Source organism: Triticum dicoccoides, chromosome 7B, assembly GCF_002162155.2.
Source record: "Triticum dicoccoides isolate Atlit2015 ecotype Zavitan chromosome 7B, WEW_v2.0, whole genome shotgun sequence".
Taxonomy (NCBI): Eukaryota; Viridiplantae; Streptophyta; class Magnoliopsida; order Poales; family Poaceae; genus Triticum; species Triticum dicoccoides.
In genome coordinates this window covers 154403047-154416240 of record NC_041393.1, presented here as the reverse complement: position 1 = coordinate 154416240, position 13194 = coordinate 154403047, and positions in this window count along the sequence as shown.

Genomic DNA, 13194 nt, shown 5'->3' with positions numbered 1-13194 from the left:
TCACCTATTGCATCGGCGCCTCCCGTGCCGATGGCTTATTATCCTACATATTGTGGCTGCACCCATTAATCCTATTATGAGCATGCCAGGTTCGGTGGCAACGCCGAACCCAACCTTACCTACAGCTACAACCACTCGACCACTAGCAAATTATGGGTCGACATACCTGCCACAATTCCTACCTACAGCTAGTAATCATACTCCTCCTATGCCACTGCCACGAGCTTCATCTTCCACTATGGATGATGGTCTAGCTAATCTTAGAGAGGAGATGGCTAAGATGCTTCGAGAGAATTTTGGGGTTGAGTTACCTCGGAATCGGATTTACCAAAAGCCGTACCCCGAGTACTTTGATGCCATCCAGTGCCCTCCAGGATATATATTCCAGATTTTGTTAAGTTCAATGGAGAGGGTACAAAAACCACATGGGAGCATGTTAGTCAATACTTGGCACAATTAGGTGAAGCAGGTTCACTAAATGAGTTGAAAGTGCGTTTATTTCCTTTATCATTAACTGGTACCACATTTTCATGGTTTCCTTCTTTACAACATGGTTCCATTCAAGTTTGGTCGCAGCTAGAGCAGAAATTTCATGATCACTTTTACAGCAGCGACAATGAACTCAAGTTGTCACATCTAACATCGGTTAAACAGAAGCATGATGAATCGGTCTCCGATTACGTCAAGAGATTCAGAGAAATGAAAAACCGATGTTTTAGTTTGGTGATAACCGAGAGAGACTTGGCAGACCTAGTGCTGAGTGGTTTGAGAACTCCCATTAGAGAAAAGTTAGAAGGCTATGAGTTCTTAAATATTAACCAAGTCTTACAAAGGGCTTTGGCTCAGGAAAGCCGAAGCAAAGATATCAAAGAAGTGCATAGATACAAAGCCTATCGTCCAAAGATGAATATGGTGGAATATGATAATGATCACTCGGACGATGAGGGTGATGTTTTTGCTACTGAATTTGTTTGGCCATCTAAGGCCAAACCCTTTACTTGCAATGATCTGAAACCGATTCATAAGAATCGTGATGAAGATATGAAGTTTACTTTTAACATTGCTAAGTGTGATAGAATATTTGATGCTTTGCTGCAGGCTAAGATTATTAGAATATCTCATACTTTACCGCGTTTGAAGAGCTGAAACAGCGTGCTTATTGCAAATATCATAATTCTTTTTCTCATGCTACTAACGATTGCAATGTTTTTTGACGATAGATACAATCGGCCATTAATGACGGACGATTGAACTTTTCTGAGATGCAAGTTGATAAACAGCCCTTTCCAATGAACACCATGGATTTAGAAGGGAAGAAGCTGCTCATTCGGCCGGAGGTAGCCGAATCTGCTAATAAAGCTAATGTCATTGTTGGTGAGCCCAGGAATGACAAGGAGGGCGACAAGGTTTTGGGGAGACATGTTGTGCTTGATAAGCAACCCGATGGCAAGAAAGTGATCAAGATCACCATCAAGAATCCTACACTCGGGGGGCAAACACAGGTGCAGCAGGACACTCGAGTTAAATTTGTCGAGCCCAAGAGTCCAGAAGTTGGCAAATGGAAGAGGAATGAAGCTAAAGTGCAATGCAAGCGGATCAAGCCAACTTTTGATATGTTGCTGTCCAAATATGCTAATCAGTCGGCTGGTTCCAACTCTAACCGGCCATCATACTTGAAATGACCAAGGTCACCATCAGATGATATATTCAGTCAGTATGTGAAACCGAGTGGACCAAGGGCGTAGTTTTCAGAAGAGCAGAGGCAATCTGTGTGGAATCGACTTGATTACTCATATAATGGCCGACTGAACATTGGTGACTATCAGTCGGCTGGTCAACATATGCGACCAAGTGGAAACTATCCTAGTGTAAGAATGCACCCAGGTGGAAGCTATCCAAATGAAAAAATATGGATGGGTAGATTTCATCCGAGTGAAATCCATCCGAGTGAGTTCCATCCGAGTGGATTCCATCAGAGTGACGCCCATCCGAGTGGATTCCATCTGAGTAAAAAGGTGCGCCCGAATGGAAATTTCTTGCATCTGGAAAGTCGAACAGAATGGCGTGTTAAGTCACCAAGTGTTGTAGCAGTTGAGTCGGGAAAAGGCAAGGAGAAAATGGATGTCGACTCACTTATCTTGGGCACCGAAACATTCCCCATACAGCAGCCGACTTTGCATAACCACTCGATTGAGCCGATACTTGCTATCGCGCCAAAGCACTCGGCTAATGACCATGAAGCAAGCACCAGCCAAGTAAAGGTGAGAGATGCTAAATACACTCGACCAAAGTGGTGTCCTCCAGGGCTAACAAAGACATAGAAGAGGAAACTACAGAGGTTAAGGAGTCAAGAGATGGCAGAGCAGGAGACCGAGAAGCAAAAGGACAAGTTGTTCAATGACACTCGGCCCATGGTTCCAGCAAAACAAGTGTGGAGGCCTAAACAAATACAAGATACATCAGCTTCTACATCTATCACAGAAGTGCCTACACCACCCAAGGAGGATGATGCGACAGCTATTACATCGTCTGCAACACTTCTTACTTCTCCTTCACTCGACCAGATTTCAGAATCGGTCGATCCACTTGAAGAAGAGGCTGATATGTTGGACTATGAGTCTACACCGGTCCATGAAGGTATGGATATCAATATGGTATATTACTTACCTGCTGAGTTTCGTGTTGTAGATGAGGAAGGGGAAGTGGCTCAATTGGATTTTGGCCCTAAAAACGCAATATTCGAGAAGCCAAAAGAACTAGTAACACATTTGAAACCGTTGTATCTCAGAGGTCATATCAATGGATCGCCACTCAGTCGAATGCTTGTTGATGGTGGTGCTGTGGTAAATATTATGCCCTATTCGGTCTTCAGGAAATTGGGTTTGCCTGATGAAGAATTGATCAAGACCAATATGGTGCTCAGTGGGTTTGAAGGCAAAGAGAGAACTGAGGCCAAAGGTGTGATGTATGTGGAGCTTACAGTCGGAAGCAAAACTTTGGCTACTGCATTCTTTGTCGCTGAGGTGCAAGGTAACTACAATGTTATACTAGGCCGTGATTGGGTTCATGCAAACCTGTGCGTGCCATCCACTATGCACCAGTTTTTGATTCAGTGGGTTGATGATGAAGTGGAAGTCATTCATGCGGATAACTCGGCCTGTGTTGCTTTGGCCGATGCATCGGTGGATTGGCAACATCCCAATGCTACTTGCTTGACGGGACGTGACTTATCAGAGTTTGATTTTCTCAGCGCAACCAAGAATGGTTTTGTGCCCGTGTCTTTAAAGCCGACTGAATGCAATCGGCTCCAAGGTATGATATGTTTAAATGGATCCTAATTCTGAGTGGTTACAAAAACGTCTTGTAAAATATCGGTCCAGTGAGGACGATATGTATGAGTCTATAGAGGAGTTGGATGACATGGATAAACTTGGACAAGGTTTTACATCGGCTGATCCATTAGAAGAGATAGATTTTGGAGATGGTTTAGTCACTCGACCGACATTTATAAACAAAAATTTGAAAGCCGATTGTAAGGCTAAATTAATCGAGCTATTGAAAGAATATGTTTGTTGCTTTGCATGGGAATATCATGAGATGCCAGGGTTGAGCCGAGAGCTAGTGGAGCATCGGTTTCCTATAAAGGCCGGTTTTAGACCTTATAAACAGTCGGCCAGAAAGTTTAATCCGAAAACATATGACCGGATCAAGGAAGAGATCGGTCGACTGCTTGAAGCTAATTTCATTCGACCTTGTAGGTATGCCGAGTGGATTTCTAACATTGTCCCAGTGGAGAAGAAGGGATCTGGCAAGTTGAGGGTGTGCATTGACTTCAGAGATTTGAATAGGGCTACACCCAAAGATGAGTATCCCATGCCAATAGCTGATATGCTTATTAATGATGCTTCTGGACATAAGGTTATTAGCTTTCTAGATGGTAATGCCGGATACAATCAAATTTTTATGGCTGAAGAGGACATGTACAAAACGGCTTTCCAATGTCCTGGTTTCCTTGGTTTATTCGAGTGGACAGTGATGACATTTGGATTAAAAAATGCTGGAGCCACATATCAAAGGGCTATGAATTTGATTTTTCATGATTTACTCGGTATCATACTTGAAGTTTACATTGATGATATTGTTGTCAAATCGGATGATTTTGAATCTCACTTGGCCGATTTGCGTTTAGCTTTTGAAAGAATGAAAAAGTATGGACTGAAGATGAATCCTTTGAAGTGTGCATTCAGCGTGTCAGCTGGCAAATTTTTGGGTTTCATTATTCATGAAGATGGCATCGAAATTGATCCCAAAAAGATAGAGGCCATACAGAAAGTGGAGGCTCCAACATGCAAGAGAGATATGCAAAAGTTCCTTGGCAAGGTCAATTATTTGAGAAGGTTCATAGCTAATCTGTCAGGGAAAGTTGATGCATTTACTCCTATCCTTCGGTTAAAGAATGATGTTGATTTCACTTGGGGGGCAAAACAGCAAGAAGCCTTTGATATGATCAAGAATTATTTGTGCACTCCTCCGGTGATGAAAGCACCCAAGCATAGAGAGCCTTTTAAGCTTTATATCGCAGCAGAGGAAGGTGTTATTGGTGCTGTTTTGACTCAAGATACCGAAAGAAAAGAGCATGCCATTACGTATTTGAGCAGACGCTTATTGGACGCCTAGACAAGGTATACATTTATTGAAAAACTATGTCTATGCTTATATTATGCTTGCACAAAATTGAGACATTACCTAGTGCCGAGTGTTTGTGTAGTAGCTTGTCAAACCGATGTCATTAAGTACATGTTTCATAGGCCAATTCTTAGTGGTAGAATTGGCAAGTGGGCTTATGCTTTGATTGAATATGATTTTGCTTATGAATCTCTAAAATCCATGAAAGGCCAAATTGTTGCTAATTTCATTGTTGAACATCGGATTAATGACAAGCATGATGTTGATATGAATCTTGTTTCATTAGTGCCATGGAGATTATACTTTGATGGTTCAGTTTGTAACAATGGCCAAGGTGTTGGTATTGTTTATATATCTCCTCGTGGTGCTATTTTGGAAGCATCATGCCGCTTAGAATATATTTGCACAAACAATCAAGCCGAATATGAAGCATTGTTATTCGGCCTAGAGATGTTGCTTGCTATAGGTGTTACACATATTGAGGCTTATGGTGATTCATTACTAGTGGTGCAGCAAGTATCCAAAGTCTTTCAGTGTTTGGACGAATCACTTAATGTTTACCTTGATAAATGTCTAGATATAATTTCTACTTCGGATTGTTTTAGCATTGCTCATATATCTAGGCATGACAATTGGAAAGCAAATGATCTGGCACAACAAGTATCTGGATATCATGTTGATCATGGCATGTTTCATATCTCTCAAAGAGCGATGTCTTGTCTTGCCAATATGGGAGAGGCTGAACTTGAACTCACTGATTCGGCCATTAACAAAAAATCTAGTGCAGGTGATAATTCCGACTGGAGAAAGCCCATTGTTGATTACTTGTGCAATCCGAGTGAAAGGGTGGACAGGGCTGTTCGGCGTATGGCTTTCAAGTATACAATGAGAGATGATGGTCTTTATTGCCGAACAGTCGATGATGTTCTTCTAAAGTGTTTGGATGAGGACCAGGCAAGAGTTGCTATGGGAGAAGTACATGAAGGTATTTGTGGCACTCACCAGTCGGCTCCCAAGATGAAATGGTTATTGCGACGTGCTGGGATTTATTGGCCGACTATGATTAATGATTGCTTCAGATATTATAAAGGATGTGAAGCTTGTAAAAAGTTTGGTGATATTCAATTGGCTCCTGCTGCTATGTTACATCCTATTATCAAACCGTGGCCTTTCAGAGGTTGGGGTTTAGATTTCATTGGACAAATCCACCCGTCTTCTTCAAAAGGGCATCGGTTCGTATTGGTGGCAACTGATTATTTCATTAAATGGTCTGAAGCAGTACCTCTCAAGAACATGACACATACGGAGGTAATTCAATTCGTAACCGAACACATTATTCATAGATTCGGTATTCCTCAAACGTTAACTACGGATCAAGGTTCATCTTTCATGTCACACCAAGTCAAAGAGTTTGCCGAATCTTATAACATAAAGTTGCTCAATTCCTCTCCGTATTATGCCCAAGCTAATGGACAAGCTGAGTCTAGCAATAAAATTTTAATCAAGCTCATCAAGAAGAAGATTGAGGATAATCCGAGGAGATGGCATGAGTTGTTGTCTGAAGCTTTGTGGGCACATAGAATTTCAAGGCATGGTGCTACCAAGGTGACTCCATATGAGCTTGTATATGGCTAAGAGGCTGTTTTACCAGTGGAAGTAAATTTGAATGCTTTGAGAATAGCCAAACAAAATGATTTATCGACAGTAGACTTTTATAACTTGACGATGGACAATATTGATGAAGTTGCCGATAAACGTTTGGTTGCTTTGAAGTCCATAGAGAGAGACAAGTTGAGGGTTGCAAGAGCTTACAATAAGAAAGTTAAGTTGAAGAATTTTCAAGTTGGTGATCTCGTCTGGAAAGTGATTTTGCCGATTGGTTCAAGAGATAGAAAATTCAGGAAGTGGTCTCCGACTTGGTAAGGTCCCTTTAGAATTACAAGGGTAGTTCCCAGAAACTCTTATTTGGTGGAATCTGTATAAGGGACGGTGTTACCTAGAGCTCTCAATGGCAAATACTTGAAGAAATACCACCCGAGTGTGTGGCAAGAAGCCTAAGTAGGCAATGGCCGATATATGATTATCGCCCTTAGCACAAACATGGCCGATACATAATTATCGCCCTGAGGAAAATAAATGGCCGATGGAATGTTGACATCGTCCTTAGAACGAACACTATGCATATTATTTTTCGGCGTGCAAGCTTTGCCGAAAAATAGGGGGGCATGTGTTGATGCCTGATTTTGGCAAGATACACAGTGAAAGGGTTTTCAGCATGAAAATTTCACATCACTGAGTGGAACAACTTTGATGTTTAGGTTATCATCGTCCGACTCCATCTTAGGGGCCGAAATTATATTCCGAGTGGCAGAATTCAATATTCCGAGTGGTTTTCGGCCGATCATGCCTTCAAGACGACCTCGGATGAAGGAGTACTCTAAAGGAATTGTCTTTGTCTCGTCGAAGCAATCAATTTTTATATATAAATCATCTCAATCCGAGTTTGTATGCAAAAGTTACAATCAATACAGACCAGCCCTACCAAAGACCAAAATATTACGCTCGACACCAGACACATGTTAATGAGTGTCTGATACAATGCGTGAGCAATTCGATCTTCTGGATGGCCTTGAATGGAAAAAATTCAATATGAAAAAGTTTCGTCTCGTCGAGCCGATCGATTTTCATATACAATTTGTCTCAATCCGAGGTCAAATGCAACCTGAAGAGGAAAATCAAGATCAGGCTGTCTTTTCAGTCGGGAAATCCGAGTGGAAAGTTTTACCATCCGAGTGAAAACCTACCGATCGAGTAAAAGGTCGAGTGAAAACTTACCGATCGAGTAAAAGGTCGAGTGAAAACCTATCGATCGAGTAAAAGTTCGTGAAAACCTACCGACCGAGTAAAAGGTCGAGTGAAAATCTAACGATCGAGTAAAAAGTCGAGTGAAAACCTACCGATCGAGTAAAAGGTCGAGTGAAAACCTAACGATCGAGTAAAAGGTCGAGTGAAAACTTATCGATTGAGTAAAAGTTTGTCTTCCGAGTGAAAATATAGTCATCCGAGTGAAAGATTGTTTTCCGAGTGAAAAGGTCGAGTCGGATGGTCCGAGTGAAAGTCTCTAATATCCGAGTGGATGAGCTCGAATCCGAGTGAAACTGAACATGTGCCCGAAAGTTTATCAAGATGACCTCGGATGAAGAAGTGTTCAATACAGAAGTTATGCATACCATCAAAACAGTAAACTTTGGTTTTGGAGTCATCATCATCAAAGATAGTATATGGCCTACAAGTTCACTACGAGACTCGGATGATCCAGTCTACTGCAAGACCGAGTCCGACTGGAAGGTAAAGATGACCTCGAAGAGTATTCAAGATGGCCTTATTAATCAACATGAGAGTTGTTCGTATCATAGAGGCGCACAAGTTTGATATTTGGGCCGTCTTGATCGGAGATCATATGCAAGCTCGGCGGCCCGCGCAAGAAGGAAGACAGAGTTTGGGCCAGATTCAGACTGAATCCGAGTTGGAATAGAACTAGGACTCTAGGACGCGAATTGATGTAATTTTTCTTGTAAGGAAAGCCTAGATGAATCCTTTACTTGTATGGGAAGTCCAGCCGCCTGTTATATATGTTGGGGGTGACGGTCGTTTGAACAACACACAATCGAACAAATCAATATACTACTTTTCCTGTCTAAGTATTACCTCTCCACCGTTTTCTCTCTCGTTCTTTGATGTTCTTCGTGTTTGAGAGCTGCTAATCTCAAGGCTCTAGGGGCGAGCGACCTAGGGCAGCCCATAGCCGCCGCACTCCCTGACGGGGTCCCTCCCGGGGGTGTGGGGTTTTCGGGTCTGCAAAAAGCGCCCCCCGACTGTCTTGCGTATCGCGCTGTCGGTCGGGTCTCCTTCGACGTGAGCTGCGGTGCATCACCCCCGGTGTCGAGGGTACACGTGACGTGTTCGTGTGTCAACAGGGTCCATAGTTATTAGCTAGATGGCTTCTTCTGTCTCGTTGAATCTCAATACAAAGTTCTCCTCGATCTTCTTGGAGATCTATTCGATGTAACTCTTTTTGCGGTGTGTTTGTCGAGATCCGATGAATTGTCGGTTTATGATCAAGTTTATCTATGAGAAATAATTGAATCTTCTCTGAATTCTTTTATGTGTGGTTAGTTATCTTTGCAAGTTCTTCGAATTATCAGTTTGGTTTGGCCTACTAGATTGATCTTTCTTGCAATGGGAGAAGTGCTTAGCTTTGGGTTCAATCTTGCGGTGTCCTTTCCCAGTGACAGTAGGGACAGCAAGGCACGTATTGTATTGTTGCCATCGAGGATAAAAAGATGGGGTTTATATCATATTGCATGAGTTTATCCCTCTACATCATGTCATCTTTCTTAATGCGTTACTCTGTTCTTCATGAACTTAATACTCTAGATGCAGGCAGGAGTCGGTCGATGTGTGGAGTAATAGTAGTAGATGCAGAATCGTTTCGATCTACTTGTCACGGACATGATGCCTATATACATGATCATGCCTAGATATTCTCATAACTATGCACTTTTTTATCAATTGCTCGACAGTAATTTGTTCACCCACTGTAATGCTTATGCTATCTTGAGAGAAGCCACTAGTGAAACTTATGGCCCCCGGGTCTATCTTTTATCATATAAGTTTTCCATCTACTTTTATTTGAATCTTTTACTTTCCAATCTATATCATAAAAATACCAAAAATATTTATCTTATCATATTATCTCTATCAGATCTCACTTCCGCAAGTTATCGTGAAGGGATTGACTACCCCTTTATTGTGTTAGTTGCGAGGTTCTTGTTTATTTGTGTAGGTGCATCAGACTTTTGAGGAGCCTCCTACTGGATTGATACCTTGGTTCTCAAAAAATGAGGGAAATACTTACGCTACTTTGCTGCATCACCCTTTACTCTTCAAGGAAAACCAACGCAGTGCTCAAGAGGTAGCATCGAACTCCATTGGTGCGCCGCTAAGCATCCCCTCTCTATGGGTCGTCGTGGGTGTGCTTGTTGTGGGGCGCGATCGAAAGGTTGAAGAGACTAAGGTTATAATGCCCGTGGGAATTAAAGGGGAAGCCAGACGGCCTGGAATATCGATTGGCATGCCATGATGGCAGTTCTAATTTGCAGCGTGTAACTCCATCGTGTCGCACGTAACTGCATCGCGTGGCAATGAACGCAGCGCAACCACATGCATATGGGGCCCCGACGTGATCGTGCGCAGGCCCAACCTGAAGGAAATATGCCCTAGAGGCAATAATAAAGTTATTATTTATTTCCTTATTTCATGATAAATGTTTATTATTCATGCTAGAATTGTATTAACCGGAAACTTAGTACATGTGTGAATACATAGACAAACATAATGTCACTAGTATGCCTCTACTTGTCTAGCTCATTGAGTCAAAGATGGTTAAGTTTCGTAGCCATAGACATGAGTTGTCATTTGATTAACGGGATCACATAATTAGAGAATGATGTGATTGACTTGTCCCATTCCGTTAGCTTAGCACTTGATCGTTTAGTATGTTGCTATTGCTTTCTTCATGACTTATACATGTTCCTATGACTATGAGATTATGCAACACCAGTTTACCGGAGTAACACTTTGTGTGCTACCAAACATCACAACGTAACATGGTGATTATAAAGGTGCTCTACAGGTGTCTCCGAAGGTACTTGTTGAGTTGGCGTATTTCGAGATTAGGATTTGTCACTCCGATTGTCGGGAGAGGTATCTCTCGGCCCTCTCGGTAATCCACATCACTATTAGCCTTGCAAGCAATGTGACTAATGAGTAACTTGCAGGATGATGCATTACATAACAAGTAAAGAGACTTGCCGGTAACAAGATTGAAATAGGTATTGAGATACCGACGATCGAATCTCGGGCAAGTAACATACTGATGACAAAGGGAACAACGTATGTTGTTATGCGGTTTGATCGATAAAGATCTTCGTAGAATACGTAGGAGCCAATATGAGCATCCAGGTTCCTCTATTGGTTATTGACCGGAGACGTGTCTCGGTCATGTCTACATAGTTCTCGAACCCGTAGGGTCCGCATGCTTAAAGTTCGGTGACAATTTATATTATGAGTTATGTGTTTTGATGTACCAAAGGTAGTTCGGAGTCCCGGATGAGAACGAGGACATGACGAGGAGTCTCGAAATAGTCGATATGTAAAGATCGATATATTGGCCGACTATATTCGGACTTCGGAAAGATTCCGAGTGACTCGGGTATTTATCGGAGTACCGGGGAGTTACGGGAATTCGCCGGGGAGTATATGGGCCTTATTGGGATTTAAGGGAAAGAGAGAGGGGAGGATGCCCCCCAAAGGCCTAGTCTTAATTGGACTAGGGGGAGGGGTTGCGCACCCTCCTTCCTTCTCTTCTTTTTTCCCTATCCTTGACTCCTACTCCTACTACATGGAAGGAGGGGAATCCTACTCCCGGTGGGAGTAGGACTCCCCAAGGCGCGTCATAGAGAGGACCGACCCCTCCCCTCCTCTCCTCCTTTATATACTGAGGCAAGGGGCACCCCAAAGACACACAAGTTGATCTGTTGATCTCTCCCAGTCGTGTGCGGTGCCCCCCTCCACTATATTCCACCTTGGTAATATCATAGCGGTGCTTAGGCGAAGCCCTGCATCGGTAGAATCATCGACACCGTCATCACACCGTCGTCCTGATGGAACTCTCCCGCAAAGCTCTGCTGGATCGGAGTTCGTGGGACGTCATCGAGCTGAACGTGTGCTGAACTCCGAGCTGTCGTACATTCTTTACTTGGATCGGTCGGATCGTGAATACGTACGACTACATCAACCGCGTTGTGCTAACGCTTTAGCTTTCGGTCTACGAGGGTATGTGGACATCACTCTCCCCTCTCTCATTGCTATGTATCACCATGATCTTGCGTGTGCGTAGGATTTTTTTTTTTTGAAATTACTACGTTCCCCAACAGTGGCATCCAAGCCAGGTTTTATGCATAGATTTTATATGCATGAGTAGAACACAAGTGAGTTGTGGGCGATACAAGTCATACTGCTTACCAGCATGTCATACTTTCGTTCAGCGGTATTGTTGGATGAAGCGGCCCGGACCGACATTACGCGTACGCTTACACAAGACTGGTTCTATCGACGTGCTTTGCACATAGGTGGCTGGCGGGTGTCAGTTTCTCCAACTTTAGTTGAACCGAGTGTGGCTATGCCCGGTCCTTGAGAAGGTTAAAACAACACTAACTTAACGAACTATCGTTGTGGTTTTGATGCGTAGGTAAGAACGGTTCTTGCTCAGCCCGTAGCATCCATGTAAAAGTTGCAACAACAAAGTAGAGGACGTCTAACTTGTTTTTGCAGGGCATGTTCTGATGTGATATGGTCGAGACCTGATGAGATATAAGTTGTTGTATGAGATGATCATGTTTTGTTGAAGTTATCGGCAACTGGCAGAAGCATTATGGTTGTCTCTTTATTGCATAAAGATGCAAGCGCCAAATAATTGCTTTGCTTTATCGCTATGCGACAGCAATAGTTGCAAGAGCAATAGTTGGCGAGACGACTATGTGACAACACATTGATACAGATCAAGATGATGGAGATCATGGTGTCATGCCGGTGACGATGGAGATCATGATGATGCTTTGGAGATGGAGATCAAAGGCACAAGATGATGATGGCCATATCATGTCACATATTTTGATTGCATGTGATGTTTATCTTTTATACATCTTATTTTTCTTAGTTCGATGGTAGCTTTATAAGATGATCTCTCACTAAATTTCAAGGTATAGGTGTTCTCCTTGAGTATGCACCGTTGCGAAAGTTCTTCGTGCCGAGACACCACATGATGATCGGGTGTGATAAGCTCTACGTTCTAATACAACGGGTGTAAGACAGTTTTACACACGCAGAATACTCAGGTTAAACTTGATGAGCCTAGCATATGCAGATATGGCCTCGAAACACTGGAGACCGAACGGTCGAGCGTGAATCATATAGTAGATATGATCAACATAGTGATATTCACCATCGAAAACTACTCCATCTCACGTGATGATCGGACATGGTTTGGTTGATTTCGATCACGTGATCACTTAGATGACTAGAGGGATGTCTATCTAAGTGGGAGTTCTTAAGTAATATGATTAATTTAACTTTAATTTATCATGAACTTAGTCATGATAGTATTTTGCAAATAATGTTGTAGATCAATAGCTCGCATTGTTGTTTCCCTATGTTTTATATGTGTTCCTAGGGAAAACTAAGTTGAAAGATGATAGTAGCAATAATGCGGACTGGGTCCATGATCTGAGGTCTATCCTCATTGCTGCACAGAAGAATTATGTCCTTGATGCACCGCTAGGTGATAGACCTATTGCAGGAGCAGATGCAGACGTTATGAACATTTGGCTAGCTCAATATGATGACTACTTAATAGTTTAGTGCACCGTGCTTAACGGCTTAGAATCG